The sequence below is a fragment of the Dermacentor variabilis genome, chromosome 3 (genome assembly GCF_050947875.1).
Source record: "Dermacentor variabilis isolate Ectoservices chromosome 3, ASM5094787v1, whole genome shotgun sequence".
NCBI lineage: Eukaryota > Metazoa > Arthropoda > Arachnida > Ixodida > Ixodidae > Dermacentor > Dermacentor variabilis.
In genome coordinates, this window is record NC_134570.1 from 180,691,763 (window position 1) to 180,708,744 (window position 16,982).

Genomic DNA, 16,982 nt, shown 5'->3' on the forward strand with positions numbered 1-16,982 from the left:
ATGAAGACCTTCCTATCTGTGCGCGGGTGCGTGAGTTTTTTGTCTGCTCAATTGAGGGTTGGAGACACGGGCTGAGCACTTTATTTTAAGGTTGCCTTTTTTCTTTGCACGTACTCTTTAAGTGCAGAATTTACAACTTCCACGAAAGGACACAAACGGGACAAGCGCCCGTTCCGTTCATGTCCCTTTGTGGTTATTGTAAATTCTGCGCTTACACTGTAGGTAGTACGGATTACCAATTAGCCCGAACCAGCGCTTTACTCTGTTTTCCTAGAGCGTGGCATTTCTGGCGGAGGCGCGGGGTAACCTCGACATAGGCAACAGACCCCTTCTTGCAGCAACAACATCAGTGCCTTACTGGAGCGGGTGCACCGTGCCAGCTGGAGAATGCGTGGGCTAGACCGCGAGATTGTACCATCTTCAGGGAGGACAATGACTATGCTGGAAGCTATGGGTGCCTCAGTACCGACTCACTACACGCTGTGGAAACCGCGATAGCCACGTTTCTTTCACGGCAATCTTTTTTAAGACGTGGAATACTGGCAGGACGACTTTAAGCGAGTAGCAGATTTTAACGAGTAAGGCCAAAAAGTAAAATTAAGAAACATAGACATCAGCCTCGAGGACGGCGCTCGCACCTGTGACCAGAACCGCGAAAACGATCTGACATCAAGACGTGAGTTACGCCGGCTGCCCTTAGAGCCCCAATCGCCGCGAGCGACCAGAACGGGCCCTCCAATCACGCGCGCAGAAGCCTAATGAAAGTGTCACTATGTATGTGGAAAACCTGCCACGTCTCTTCAGGCAAACTGATCCTAGCACGGTTAAAGCCAAAAAGTTCCTTCATTTGATGTGTGGTGTCAAAGCGCAGCTTTTCGGTGGGCCTATTCGTAATTTGCCGAGGACGGTCGCTGAGGTCCTCACGGAAACCGTTGCTTGGGAAAATGCGATGAAACAAAGGTCTGACCAGTAGCATCGGCAAGTAAACGCTGCCGTGACAACCATCCGCCCGGGAGCTTTTGCAGGTGACATAGAAGTGCTCCGCCAGACCTTCAATCACCGCGAGCTCGAGCCGATGTAGATTTGACGACCCATGTATCGACAAATTTGACGACGCCTGTACCTAGCCAGAAGAGAACTTCTCAATGAACATATATATGTTCGTCGACGGTAGAATTGTCAGTGCGCTAGTACATACTAAGCTGATAACTCGAATAGCAGCGAAAAATTGGCGAGCGTTCTGAAGAAAACTCTTATGACTTGGGCTGGCACGCAAGTTTGTACAGCTGGCGGACACGTCGCACCGCTTGTCCTGACCACTGCTAGAATAGGAATATGGAATTCCACGTTTCTCGCTAGCTGCATTGCTCTGCGGGAATGTTCTCGTGATTAATAATTGGAATAGATTTTTCTCCAGGCATATTGTGCCATCATCAGCCTCGGGAAGCGTTACATCATGTCTTCGATGAAAGCTAGGACGCAAGATTTTTGCCTGCCGCCTTAGAGCCGGTCTTCACGTTTCTGACCACAGCGTGACGATACCGTCCCATTGAACCGTCACGGTTCAGGTGATACCTGAAGAGGTGGGCAAGGTGAAGTCCTAGCAGAAGGTAACATGTCCCTTTTTGCTGAACTTGGGAATTTCTACGGCACAAGATGTCGCTGCACTTCGGGATGGCCGGGCTGAGGTATTGTTTACAAATCTGGCAATGAGCATCGACACTTCTTTCGCAGCACTGCCATCGCCCACACTGACGCGTAAGAGGACGTCATTGAGTGTTTCGCAGCTGAAGAAACCCACAGTGAGGAGGCCTCGCTCACAGGCATGAACGTCAACAGCGAGATGCTCCAGGAGAAAACGAAGGTACTGCGGCAGCTATTATCTGAATTCAAGGCGTGCTTCGCTTCTTCGTGTAAAGTTAGTCAAACGTCAATCACCCAGCACAGAATAATCACCTATGACGATGCCCGTTCTATTCACCAGCAGTTGTACCCTGTCTCGCAGAAAGAATGCGAGGCAATTAAAACGCAAGTAAGGATCAATGCTTGACGATAGCGTTATAAAGCCTTCAAGCCGTCCGTGGTCACCACCGGTCGTACTCGTCAAGAAGGATAGCACGCTTCGCTTTACTGTTGCTTACCGAAAGCTCAGCAATGTCACAAATGCCACGCATCAATTACTCTCTCGAACGGCTACGGCGACTTAGGTATTTTGCATCTCTTGATTTGAATAGTCTGGTGAAGATTGAGGTTTAGCAGATTGAGGACTTTGAATAGGTTATTGGCAGATTGTGGTTGACGAGCGGCACTGATGAAAAGTTGTCTTTGTCACTCCGGGCGGTCTTTACGATTTCCGGTTGCTTCCGCTCGGTCTCTGCTCTGCTCCAGGAACTTTCCGAGAGCTGATGGACACTGTGCTGGCCGACCTGAAGTGGCAAAACTGCCTCGTCTTCCTAGATGATGTGGGGTTTCAGGCAGCCTTTCTAAACACCTTATCCTTATCCAGACACCTTATCCGACTACGTCAAACATTTGAGGCAATGCGATCAGCTAACCTTACAGTAAAGCCATCAGAAGGGCCACTTCGGCTACCACGAGCTGAAGTTTCTCGGCCATGTCGTGAGCGCGGAACACATCCATCCCGATCCCGACAAATGACCGCTGGGGCCGCTTTTCCAACCCTTACGAATAGGTGTCTATCTGTGTGCGTAATAAAGACGCTTTATAAGTAATGTTTCATAGATTGATGAAGCACTTACTCGTCTTTCAAGAAATGATACGCCGTTCATATAGAACACTGAATGGGAAACAGCTTAAACCGAGCTCTGCCACTGCCTGGCTTGGCCGCCCGTTCTTGTACATTGTGACGAACAGGCCAAGCCTGACGTTCCCACAGACGCCGCTAACATTGGTCTGGGCACCGAACCCCTACAACGACAGGACGTTGTACAGGGGGCAAGAACGTTGGCATGTCTACTGGTACCTTCACTTTTATTCTGTGCAACATTTCGTTTTACGTACCGTTTATGCCTATGAAAACAGCGTTCGCACTTTGTGCCCAAGTCCAAGCGTCCTGTTGCTGCGAACACTGATATGACGAGGACGAAGGTGCTGTTTGATGCTTGACGAGGGAAACGTGGCCAGCAGAAATAAATGGAGCTTTGACAAGTACTCCTAAAGAGATAGTTCTAACTCCCGTTGTCAGAAATGTATCCCAGCTTGTAGCCAGCGCTTGAGTTCATCTAAAGGGCACAGAAGGCGCCGAAGGAATCACAAAGCGCGTCTTGAGCATGCTTAGGCCAGGAGTCATATAGATTGAGTGAAGCATGGCCTTCAATTAGGAGCGATTTATAAACACGTGCGCAAGTTTGCCTATTAGTGGCGCGGTTTATTTCACCATCTGGCATGTGCGCTTGTGCTTTCTGGCGGGAACGTGCTTTCGCTCATGCGTGCTGTGTGACACACACGCCATGTGCCGATGTGACTCACCCGAATTGACGCACGTCATGTGACCCCCGCCATAAGCTGATGAAAACGTTCTTTGGCATTGTGCAATGTGTGCGCAAAGTTGCCTAATGGTTAGAAAACTCGGCCCTCAGGCACGTAGACCAATTCCTGTTTTGCATGTTTCAGCTAATCGGCAAAATTACAATGATAGAAGGAGATATGGTCACCAAATACAAGAACAGTTGTTTAACAACTCTTCGTTTTAAAACTATCATAACAGATGACCAAATTTGTGGAAAGATGGCTGTCATTCACTCATGAAGGGTCGTACACGCAGTAGAAGCAAGATATTAGCGTTATATTCGCCGCTGTGCTTCCACGTGGTAAACCATGCAGGTCTTAATCATGTAATGCGAAATGGCGGCCGCAAGAATGGGAATGAATCGATATCATTATTTACAGGTTACATTCAGTGTTTCTATTTTGGCATATTTGCATTTGAAATTCATCAAGCCGACTCAATCAAGCACAAGTTCTTTTGTCCCACTTGGCCACATGGTTAAGCCACGTCGCCGAATGCTTGAGGGCGACGGCGGCAATATCGGGCGACGTGTCCGGGACTGCAGCAGGAATAACAGATGGGCGATAGTCAGGCGTCTTCCAAAGATTATCTCTCGGTTCGGTCCAAGATACAGCATGGGCTTCCCGTGGCACCGGTTGGGTCTAAGTCGAGAAAGGCGCCAGCGCAGGCCGGCGTACAGCCTGCGCATACGTGAGAGGCGCGGCCACAGGCAGGGCTGGCAGCGAATACGTGACAGGGGTGGTACAGGCTGGCACTGCCACTGCAGAGTTGAGAATCGTGGCTGCAGGCGCCTGGTGGTGTGCAGAAGGGGCAACTTGGGCATCTTCTTGGGAAATGAGGATGTGGGGAGTGTTGGGAAGACGGGAGATGGGCTCCTAAGTGAAGGGGACTAATAAAATTGGCGGGAAACTTCCTCACGAACGAAGTCCTTGGCCTGCTGAAAGAATGAGGATTGGTCGGACATGCTGTCAAGGCTCGCCAACGAGTCGTCGCTTCGCGGAGGATGTGGAGTCGAAGCGATTTGCTTCCTTAACCCATGATACCTTTGGCTAGGCGGACGCCCTCGGAAACGGTGCGCGGATTCCGGGCTAGGAGCATCTGGAATGCGCCGTCATCAATGCCTTTGCGTATTTGCTGAATTCTGTTAGCTTCGGGCATGGCGGCGTTGACTACTTCCACGAAGATCCATGACGTCTTCAGCGCAGCTCGTGAACGTTTCGGCCGTCTGCTGTGCTCGGGCGCGCAAGCGTTGTTCAGCGCCCAGCTTGTGAACAGCGAGTCGCGTGAACACTTCCGTAAAGGTTGTCTTGAAGACTTACCATGTGGGTACGTCACTTTGTGGTTGTGAAACTAGAGTTGGGCAACACCAGCCAGATAAAACATGACGTGGGTTAACTTGGCTGCGTCATCCGACTTCTTTTGCGCGCTCACCCGTTCGTATTGCGTAAACCCGTCTTCCACATCTTCGTCTTCTGCACCGCTGAACATCTTTGGGCCCCGTTGTCGCGCAGGTCACGGACTGTGGCGTCGGCGCCGTTTGGGATTAGCTATGTAGTCATGGCGGGTGGTATCGTTCTTGATTGTAGCTCCAGGGCTTCACACAACAGGGTTTGAAGCCCCGCACCTCCACCAATTGAGAAGAGGTTAATTAGCGGCTCCCCATGCAAAAGGCACAGAATAAAGCGTTTTCACCACCACCAGCGGGAACGGCGAGGCAGCCCAAAGAACCGTTCAAAAAGACGCCAGCAACCAGCAGCGCGAGCAGAGCAGAGCGGAGCGTTGGCGATGCGGCTGTACAGCGAGAGGAATCTTCTTCACGTATTCACGAAGAAAACCCTAAACTTGCCATATCTTTTATTGAGCGGAAAGTCATCTGGCCTTAACATTTTTCACAAAATCTGTTATTGTGGCGACAATTTGAGGGATGTTCTGTTTCATCAATCTGATTAATATTTTCATGGACCTATCATCGCTTCAAGGTGGGCGTATCGTCTTGTAATATAAGTGTAATGACTACTTTGTTCCTAGAACAAGTCGCATGGAACCCCCTTCTCTCCACAATCGCCAGCATAACTGATGACGCAGTTCAAGATCGCTTTACAAGATACTTTGTAATATTTTTATTTTTGTTAGCTGCACGTTACGCCATTTTTCCCCCTGTCCTTTCTGTAGTGCCTTTTGGCACTGAAGTATTTTTAAAAGTATTTTTTAATAAATATTCTTAATTATAAGTATCTTTACTAAATAAATCAATAATATAATAAACAAATGAATAAATAAATTGTGGCATCGGTGTTTGTCAGAGGCTTTAACACAGATTTCATACTGCCTAGAACACTTTTATCAAGTGATAGTGGGAAGGTGGTTTCCTTTCAAGGAAGTGTGCCCTCCACAATCAGGAAAAGACAATGGTACGTTGCGAACGCAATTTTGCTGGGGCAGATTGGAATACATCTTTCAGGCATGAAGTAAGCTCTTGCTACGGCAGACTTTGTGTTCAGTTTAGCCTCACGTGAAAGGCCTAGGCCGCGCCGAATCGCAAGCAGCAGGGATCGCGCCCCTGTTTAGGTGTTTTGAATTCACCATATATCGCACCAAAGAAATTGATTCTGATCAACAGGGTGCTGTTAACGGCCGCACTGAGCCTCTGTTCGAGCAGCTAGTTCAGCAGTTGCCAGCCGGCGAAGCTCTTCCATCGGTTGCGTCGATTCCATTGATGAGAAAGAACTGGCTGACACTATTTTGTAGTATGATTATTTTGTCTCGTATTAGTGACACCGAAAAACGACAGAGTGTCAAAACTGTCAGTGACAAATTTAACACTTTGTTGGGAGAACTTGAGCCCAACAAAGTAAGTAACCCTCAAGCACAACAACAGCGGCGAGCAGAGTCGGCTGTCGTCGGAAATCTGTACTGGGGCTCAAGCGCGTCGCTTTCTCAAGCCAAGCTTGTATTCGTTCGCAAGTTTCGGTGGCGTTTTCGTGGTCTCGCAATAAAACGCAATTGCTCCCAGAGCATAGCAGCTGCGCGAAAGGACAGTTTGATGAGTTGACAGCTGCACCGGCGTCACAGCGTGAGTCATTAGCAAGGATTCCGCCTGCACAGGCGCGCTCTCACGCCACGTGCGCCACCAATCAGAGCCATTTCGCCTCCGCCGGTGAGGGATGCAGCAGGAAAGTGTCTCGCGCACGCTTCGCCGGCTTCGTTTCAGTTCATTTCATTCTCTCAAAACGGATGGGACGGCCACGCATTGTGCATTTCTCGAGGAAGGGGCAGATTTCGACGAGCAGCAGCGAGAACTCGCCCTTGAAAGCAGTCGTCGTCGGCGCGCCGATCCAGCCATTATAGCCGTTTCACGCGCGCTGCGCTGGCTACGTTTCCGTTCATTGTGACGGCCACGCGATGAGCGTTACCCCGTGGCCAGGCTATCAGACAGCAATGAATAGAAGATCCCGAGATGAGGGAGCGGGAGGCCGAAGCAAGCAGGCATCGTTACCAGTGGGTTACTTAACCGTGACGAACGTCAGGTGCACGCGAGACAAGATTCACTTATGCCCATTTTCCAGCAGCATCAGGGTTCATAATTTTTTTATACATGATTTGTCGAAAGCTCCTGTGTAATTGCTGCTGACCACGTGGCTTCCAGAAAGTACTAAACAATTCGCGTCAGGCATAGAATTAGATAACAAACATCGCAAACCCTGACAATCGAAACAAGCGTGAATGATACCAAACCAAGCAAACCAAACAAGCGCGAACGAGAGCTGACGTTAGCAGATGATAGTATGAAACGAGTGGTCGGGCGCGTCTGCATGACACTAATTTGTCGCGCGCAGCTCAACGAAGGGGCCCCTCTCATTGGCGTCCGCCTTTTGCGGCTCGCGTCTTCCATCTGCTTCTCAGCGTTCACACTTCCATCTTTCGTTGTGCTCGTTGGATCGGTTATTTCGCTGCCGGCGGCGCTCACCGCATCAACAGGAGCCTAAGAGCTGCATTCTACAACCTTGGGTGACAACATCAAACAGATAGAACTATCGATAACATTCGAGAAACTTCAATAGAAGCTTCGATGCAAGTGCGTCGAGGGATAACGTGTAACATTCGTTAGCCGTTAAAGAAACTGACCAAAGCTAAAGGAGTGAAATGACGATGGGTGGTATTCTGGCGCCATCTTGAAGCTATCGTCGTAGAAAATGTTCTGCCAGGAACTACACTTTTCTGCCTCATGTCCCCGGTGCACTCTCCTCTCCTCCTTCGCTTTCCTCCTCGCGCTCTCTTCGCTATCGCCATCCTTCATTCCCCGCTGCACTCCGCGTTGGTCTTTCATCCTGCGCTGTTGTGTTCATTGGCCCGGTTACGCCGACGGCGACGCTCGCCGCAGGAACAGGCGCTATGAGCTGCGCTCAAAAAGTGTCTTAAAATTATAATTGGCTGGATTTCGGTATTTCTATATTCAATATTGCAAGGTCGCAACCGAATGACAATAAGATGTTAAAGTGCAGGTCTTTTTCATACCATGCCGGGTAGCGTGGATGCTGGCTGCTGAGCCACTCAGGATCTTCGTGGGTGTATTTGTACAAGTCCCTTTCCCCATGAATACAGCGCTCCCAGTTTTCCTGCTAATTTGCAGATATTTCCACTAAGAACCCTTGCCAAAAAGAGTATAACTCCTTTATGCGGTTCACGCTTGATTTGTCCAATTGTGCCAAAGGGGGACCGTAGGCTGGGCTTTTAATTTTTGGCAGAGAGTGAAATAAGCGACAGCAAATACTTACGAAACGCATGTCTTTCCTGGCCAGGGCCATCACAATGATTTAAATTTAGACACATGGCTCCGACCTTTAGACTCGACAACATTTGTCGCCGTGGACACCCCCCCCCCCCACCCCCCGTCTCCACGACACCAATAAAAAAAAAGAATAGACCTATGCACAGCCGGCCAACGCGCCTGAACCTTTCTGTTTTACGGCATTCATGATGGTGCACGGGGATTTATGCCGAAGGGGCACACTACCAAGAGCGAGTTATACTACCGAGAGTTAGGACACCACGGTGTTTAACTAAAAGGGCCACTTCTGGGCGTAGGCGGCATATATTCGTCCCAACGACAATGCACCATGTTACAGACCACCCCGCAGACACGAGTTTGTCGCCAGAAAGGACAATGTGTCTGTGCTATTTGTCAGACTTGGTGCCCGCTTATTTCCCTATCTTGACAACATTAAAACCTAGGTATAGCATCGCCGTTTTGCCACGATTGCATTAATGAAGTTCGAATTGTAAAAGGGTGCTTGAATATATGTGGAAATAAGAAAGGCTCGAAAAGAAAGGAAATAAGAAAGGCTCCAAAAGGGATACACTCTTGAAACTTTTTGACACCCTGATGTAATAAAAAAAATTAAAGACGTTATTAGGTTGATGAACGATAACATATGACTACGAATGATAGGCGCTAAAGTTAAAATAAAAGTACGGAAACAAGTCTGGAGTACAACGAGGCAACTTAGTTTCCGCGCACGCCACTGTCGACAAACAAACTGCTAAAACTCTTATATAATGAAAATCTAACGGGTTCATAGGATGGAGAGATGACAGCACCCACCAGAAGGATAAAATTGATATGAAAGGATCCAAACGGTATAGGAAGAAACACGTCATAAATAGTTTCTGTTCATTCGATCTTACTACTTTTTCGCTTACGCTATGCACCATGCTCACCGCGATTGCCTCATTAAAAGGCCTAAGGTAACATAATGCCCAGACTAACTACAATACATGAGCGAACTCCTGGTCATTCTGCACACCTCATCATTTTCAAAGAGAGCAGTGTCACTGAGTACATTGTAGGTCCGGTTGTTCCGTAGATGCAACAGGAGTACCAGTCATGTGGTACACACAAACTACAAATAACACAGATCGGCAGGACGGACTGGATCGCAGGCGTGTCACGGGCACCGGCCCATGCCGCCGTGATGCCAGCACGCACTGCATTCGCGCGAATGCTACCGCACGGATATTCAGTCAAGGCAACGTGCGGTTTACAGAGAAACATGAGACGGGAAAGGTCGAGTGAGCGCTGATCAAAAGTGGCAAATTAACGGACGAAACTCTGCTCTTGGCTTACTCAGCGTCGAGCTCAGTCGCTTTTCACGATGCCACCGAAGCCATCAAATCTGGACACGTCTGCCCTAAGTCACATTGTGAATGCCGAGTGTTATGCCACATACACTGTTATCATGACACCGAATGCTTCGCGCAAACTAGCGATACTTTCCCATCTGGCCTTCCGAGCCATCTCCGTTGTGCTGTAGAGGTGAGAAAAGTGAACACAGCTTTTGGAGGAAAGCGAAAACCACAGGTGTCACGTGGAAGGCGAATATTCGCGGCAACGACGAATCGTGACACGAATGCGCTGCTGCCAGGACTTGCACGCGGTGTGAAGTAGAATACGCTTGCTTTCAGCAATACTTGCTCTGTATTATTCAGGTTGAATTCTGCACTCCAGCGCGGCTGCACAACTCTGGCCGCTCACGTGTGCGCCTGCTCCCATCGGGCAAAACGCCTAGTATACGTTAGATTACCAGTGCACTGAGCAGGCAGTCACACGTGCTGTCGCGCGAGCGCTTTAGGACGCCTGAAGTTTCAAATCAACACCGTGGTTTACCGCTTGGGAAAGGCAGTCCCTCTCTTTTCCCGCCGAACTTGCTCCCAGTGGTGGTTGTGGGTGAGAAAGATGGCAATCGCCTTTCTAGACTGGGACTCGCACCATTGTAGAGGACGCACATATGACGATTCACTTATATGTATAGCCAAGTATACTACCGTTACTACCGTAGTACTGGTTAACGGCCCCGCTCTCAAAGTAATGGCGCAGTGAAACTGCAAAGGCTCCCTCAGTGTCATCACTGTGAGAAATACAAGTTTTGAGCCACTACCCTTGCTTATATCTTAAGCGAACAGGTTCGTAGAAGCACTCTGCTATTCCTTTAATTGACAATCATCGTCGCCGGTTTCTGCGTAGTTTCACTGTCGGCACCAGAATAAATATTCAGAGCCGAGATTTAAAAACAAATGCGTCCCCTATACAACTTGATACTGTATTTGCGCAGACTGCACAGTGGGTTCCCGACTACCTTGTATGAACTGACGTCGCAGACTTTTGGGAGAATAAGCTAAAAGAAACACCTACAAACTGTTCCGTAGCACCCGACCACTATGCACTGAAATAGCGCCGCTCGGGCTCGTGCAAGCCAGAGGAGGAAGAGGTCCTGGCGCACCCGTCACATTGACCCCGATGGAAAGTTCCATACGCAATGCCTCACAACTTCAAGTGTAGCAGAAAGGTAGAAGAATGCCAGCAGTATACTAATCTATAAGAAGCAAAACGCTAATGGTTTGGAAAAACAATAGGCCCATTGCCATACTTTGATCATTGTATCAGTTAATCACCAAGATCATTTCAAGTAGAATCAGGACAACATTTGATTTTAGTCAACCAAGGGAACAGGCTGGCTTGAAGAGGAGATATTCTACAATGGATTACGTTTATGTCATCGATCAGCTGATTGAGAAATATGCGGAGTACAATCAACGCCTCTATATGGCTGAATGACATTTCGCTAATGCATGCCGTGCTGCGAGCTTCTTCATAATGACTATGGTGAACAAGTGGTTAAGAACTAAGCAGTGTCATGAAGTGGGTAATGCTCTGCTAAAACTTGCCAGACTCTATGACTTTTCACAGCAAGAGGGACCACCATCCTTTCCTACTTCGCGAACACACCATCACAGAGGTACGGGATCTGCCTGACCTTTGCGACAGAAGCAGTACAGAGTCGCAGCATTGGAACGCAAGGTGATCAACGAGAAAGTCCGCGACATGCTGAATAAGCATGCAACGCACGAATCATTTAGTCTTTAGGCAGCTGCAGTGATTCTGGCTAAAAATAAGAATGGTACATGACCATTTATTGTTGACTATTGGCGGGTCTCAACACCATCTCCAAAAAGAACGTGCATCCTAATCCACGTATTGATGATGCTATCGAGTGCCTTTCATCAGCATCGTAGTTTTCATCTGTCGGCGTGAGTTCGGGGAACTGGGCAATTTCGTATCCGTAAGGCAGACAGAGAGAAAACTGCGTTTGTCACGGCAGAAGGACATTTTCAGTTTAATATGACGTCGTTCAGGCTCTGTAATTGCGCCTGAAACTTTAGGGCGCTTCATGGACAACATACGGCGTTGTTTGAAGGGGAAATAGTGTTGTGTTATCTAGACGATGTAGTGATTTTCAGGCGGACGTACAGTGAGCACAACGCACGTCATGATCTTCTCCTAGACGGCTTCGAAAAAGCTGTTTTGATACTAAACAGGAAGAAATGCCATTTTTGGTATCTAGAAAGCAATGCCATGGAAGAAATACTATTTTTGGTGAGCGCCAAACGCTAATTCTGGGCCATCTTGTAGATAAAGACGACATACGACCCGATCCTGCGAAGACAGCTCCCGTTGAAGCCTTCGAACAACCGTACTTAGTGGAAGAGCTACGCAGTTTCCTGGGTCATTGCTCACACTTCCGCCGATTTATTCGTGGATTTGCGAGCGTCGCGTATCCGCTGACATGCCTCTGTCAAAAATGTGTGGCCTTTAAATATACTCCTGAATGCGAGGGCAGTTTCGTAAGCACAAGTTTCTTCTGACTTCCCATCCCATTCTCTCAAACTTAGACCGTGCGGCCCCCACAGAAGTTCACGCGGACGCTTGTGGTATTGGAGTCGGCGCTGCCTTTATTCAGCGCGATGCTACCATAGAATAGGTCGTTGCCTATGCGAGTCGCTCCTAGAGCAAGTCCGAGCACAACTAGATCATTACAGGGCAAGCAACAATACCTAGCAGTGATTTTTGAAGTACAGAGCTTCCGGTCATACCTGTACGGGAGCCCCTTCACCGTGGTGACGACCATCGTTCTCTCTGCTGCCTGGCTAATCTTCGTGATCCCTGAGGTCGGACTACGCGTTGCCAGATAGTAGGCAAGGCTCGTCATGCAAAGTAGCAATAGGTTCTCGATAAAAGTGCTTTTCGATGGATGGCGTCATGCTACCCTGCCCGATTATCATAGAATCTAAAGACAATGCTCCCAAGAAAGCCGCGGTGATATTGACGCCACCGCTTTAGCCACACAGGCCAAGGCAACACAAAGCTTGCTCCATGTAGCATGATGTCATCAAGCAGAGTGCACTGGCCTGATATCTAGAAGGCGCTGGTTGGAACCCAGTAGCTCAGTTACTTGCTTCAGAGCGTGGGGTCGTAGGTTGCAAACTCATTACCGCCGATGTTTTTTTCTTTCAAATTTATTCTGTTCTTTATACAGTCCTTTCTTTATAGCGAGCACCGAGGCGAAGTTAAAACGCAGGCAGAAGCTTGCGTGAAAACACACAACGCGGATAATACACCCGTCACACGGCACGTGTTATGTCACTCATAATAAATGACATTCATACCGAATGTACACAAAATTGCATTCGCAATTCATGGTGACGTTTACCGGCACCTTTCGCACGCAGGCACTCGGCATGCAATCGACATGTATACTTTCAGGTTGTGCTTCGCCCTGCGCAAATTAGTGAAGTGGTCTTCCCACACTTCCAGCAGCGCCTACGTCTTCTCGTCGGTCCAATGTGCTTTCGCTTCCCATTATCCGCTGACGAAGCTGCAGATTTCGCTTCCGTGGTTGGTGGATAGGCGTTAGCGCAGCACTACTTTGAAGCCAATATGCAGAAATGAAAAAAAAACAGAGAATCATTTGTAAACCTGCCCGAGAAGAGGTGCTAGTGTCCTGTCGGAGACTGGGAACAAGAATATAGCTGAAAAAACTACTTAAACTATCGTGCTGTACATCATAAAACTAAAAATGTGTTCATAACAGCAGTTATCGAAGCCTTCTCTCTGATTAAATTTTGTTCTAACTTATCGATTTAGTATTTTTTGCCAAGCTCCTGTCGTGGAGATTGCACAAGTTGCGCTTGTAGAGTTCGGGAAACTCATTCAGTGTGCCAATGCCAGTAGCTGTGAATGAGACATCAATACTTGTTGACTTGGGAGGTCTTCCAGTTTTCAGAAATGACCACAGAGGCACTCGAGGCGGCGGTGTCTTGATTGCTGTGGGCCCTAATTTATCGTGCGCACCAATGGACATCGTCTCCGATCTAGAAATGTTATGGCTGATTTTTCGCTCATCGTTGCAATCCGTTTTACTTGGTGTTTGCTACAGGGCTCCGCATACTTTACTTAACTTTTCAAGAGAGGTCAAGAATATTCTGAGTGAGCTCGGTACTGCCCATCCAAATTAAGATACATTGCTATTCGGAGATTTCATTTATCCCGGTATCGACTGGCAGAAACTAACTTCTTCAGGTGCGAACCACAGAGAATTAAAGGATTTTATAGAAGTATGTTTGAATGCCATTGTCACTCAGTTAGTAACAGAACCAACACGAGTTGCTGGTGACAGTGCTAATATTTTGGATCTGATACCAACTACGAATCCCGAGAGATCACATATCACTTACCTTCAAGAAATTAGTGATCACATGGTTATCTACGCCGAGTTTTCGTTTTGCCTTGAACGCTGCAAAAAACGTAAGAAAACAACCCTTCCATATGAAAAAGATAACTACGAGGCACGTAACAACGAGCTTAGGAATTTTTCATTTATTTGAAGCCCAATTTTACAGCATGCCTCTAGAGGAGAGCTGGGAGGTATTGAAATGCAATATACGGGACTTGGGCAAAAACTTTATTCCTAAAATTACTTTCAGTGAAAACCACCAACAGCCATGGTTCACTAAGACACTGAAAACATTAAAAGGCAGGAAAAAGCGCTTTTTTGTGCGGCTGAGGTGAGAGCCTCGTCTAATGCGTGGCAGCAGTATTATGCAACCGAGAATGCCTACCTGATTGCTGTACGCGATGCTAAGTGCTAATTTTTCAACAACGATTTGACAAAATTGATAAATGATAACCCGAGAAAACTTGGAGTGTGATAAACCCTATTGAATCACGCTCTATCCCTCTGACCAACGAATTGGGAGAAACCGTCGGGGACCTCGAATGCGCTAACACCTGTCGCATTGCTTCTAACACAGTTTTGACCAAAAAACCCAGCACATCCTTGCGTACGACAATGGTTAGAACTCTGTCTACTATGCCTGCTATCACAATAATTCATGATGGAATTTTATCTTTGTTAGATAACACTAAGCTTTCGTCATCGACAGGCGTCGCTGAAATTAATTCCAAGCTGTTAATGAATACCGGACATTTAGTTACTGCGTATCTGTGTATTTTTCTTTCTCATTCACTCTCTTTATGTCACATGCCAAATGATTCGAAAGAGGGGAAGGTTGTTCCAGTCTACAAATCTGGGAAAAAAGATTCCCCACTAAATTACCACCCCATATCGTTAACAAGTGTCCCGTGCAAAATGACTGAGGATGTCAATTATTCTAATATCATGACATTTCACGATAAAAATAACTTTTTTCATCCATCATCCAGCTGCATGCGTGGCACCAGTGCGCCATCGGACCATCTTTGGACCGTACCGGCATTCAACCGGACCATGCTATCAACGTTACTCTCGGACACGAAGACCAACGGCAAGAGACGGGAATCACGTCTGACACTATAAATCGGCCACTGTCAACCTACGGCTACAGTGGGCACGGCTGCACAGCGTATGCAATGTCGTCTAACCGCCTTCTGTTGCTTGAACAGGTTAGTTATTACAATTATTATGGCTACAAAAATTATAATCGCTTTGCTGTTGTGCTGCCGTGCCCAGAAGTGATATTTTCCGGCATTGCATCTTTATGTCTGTTGCTCTCTGGAGACGTAGAAATGTACCCTGGGCCAGAAACGAAGGTGATGTTAAAGGAATTGTGCGATGGCCAAAAGGCAATACAATCAGGTCTAGAGAGCATGAGCAAGCGACTGAAGGTGGTTGAAAACAGCCTTAAATACTTAAAGAACAGGTGAGTACAATTGCTAAATTGTCTAAAACAGTAAAACAGTTACGGAGTACACTTCGGCAGAAACAGGAAAGAATGGACAGCTTTGAGGACAGAAGTAGGCGGAATAACCTAGTGGTATTTGGAACAGCAGAAGGCGAGAGGGAATCCCTAACTGACCTTGAAGCGAAAGTGTTAGTAGGTGTACACGAAGAAAAACTTGGCGTCAACTTGAGTACCGTGGAACGAAAACATCGGATAAGAAAAATCTTGTGCCTCATAATCAGAAAGTAGTTTTGACACGTAAAACCCCATAATATTTTTTTAAGAAGAAAGGGCCGCCCGGCCTCGACCTGTAATTCTCAGGTTGTATGACTATAGGGCAAAGGCTAAATTTTACAAGCAATGCAGAAGGCTGAAGGGCAGCGGCGTCTCCATTTCTGATGATTTTTCAAAAGAAACACTGGCAACGCGTAAAATACTCTGAGATTCCGCGAAACAAGAAAGGGAGGACGGGAATTGCTCGCGCCTGAATTACTACAAACTACATGTGGACTCTGACGTGTACACGTGGGATCAATCAAAGCGCAGCCGTGTGAAGGTTCCGCATTCTAACAGACACCTTACTGCTGGTAGTGGTGACTGACCGAACGAAGAATGTGATTGGAATGCCTTCCGCTTGATCAATTCGAACGCTAGAAGTTTAGTAAGCAAAATTGGAGACTTAGAATACATCCTGGCTAATTACTATCCTCATGAGCTTACAATAACCGAAACGTGGCTGCTGCCCGAAATACAAGACTAAGAGCTTGTACCACCTAATTATAAAATCATACGAAGAGACCACGATGCTCGGGCTCTATTGTATTCAAGAGCGATATTGATTGTGTGCAAATGACTGGCATTCCAACGCATGAAAGCATGTGGTGTGACATTAAGCTAGAAGAAACAAGGATAATTCTTGGAACTGTTTATAGTTCGCCTAAATCACCCATGTCCTATCTTGAAGATATGCAGCTTTAATTAGAAAGCTCTAAAAAGCGCAGCTGTCGCATAATCATTGCTGGGGATTTCAACTTGCCAGGGATTGATTGGTCTATGCTTAGCGTTCAGCCTCGCGCAGATGTCCATTGTGAACTACTTCTAGAAATAGCTTTCAGTAAGGATTTACAACAGGTAGTTCATGAGTGCACACGCATAGTTGGGAAATCAAGATCTATATTAGACTTGGTGTTCCTAGACGGGCGATTTGAAGACTACGACGTATCGGTTGAAACAGGCCTCTCGGATCATAAGCTAATTTATGTGGAGATATAGATTACCGCTGTATACCCGAAGGCTGGTACTGCTACGCATGTTCTGTGTTTCGATAGAGCCAATGACACAAGCATTATTGATCATCTTTCGCTGTGTTTTGATGGATTCAATTCGACACATATTGTCA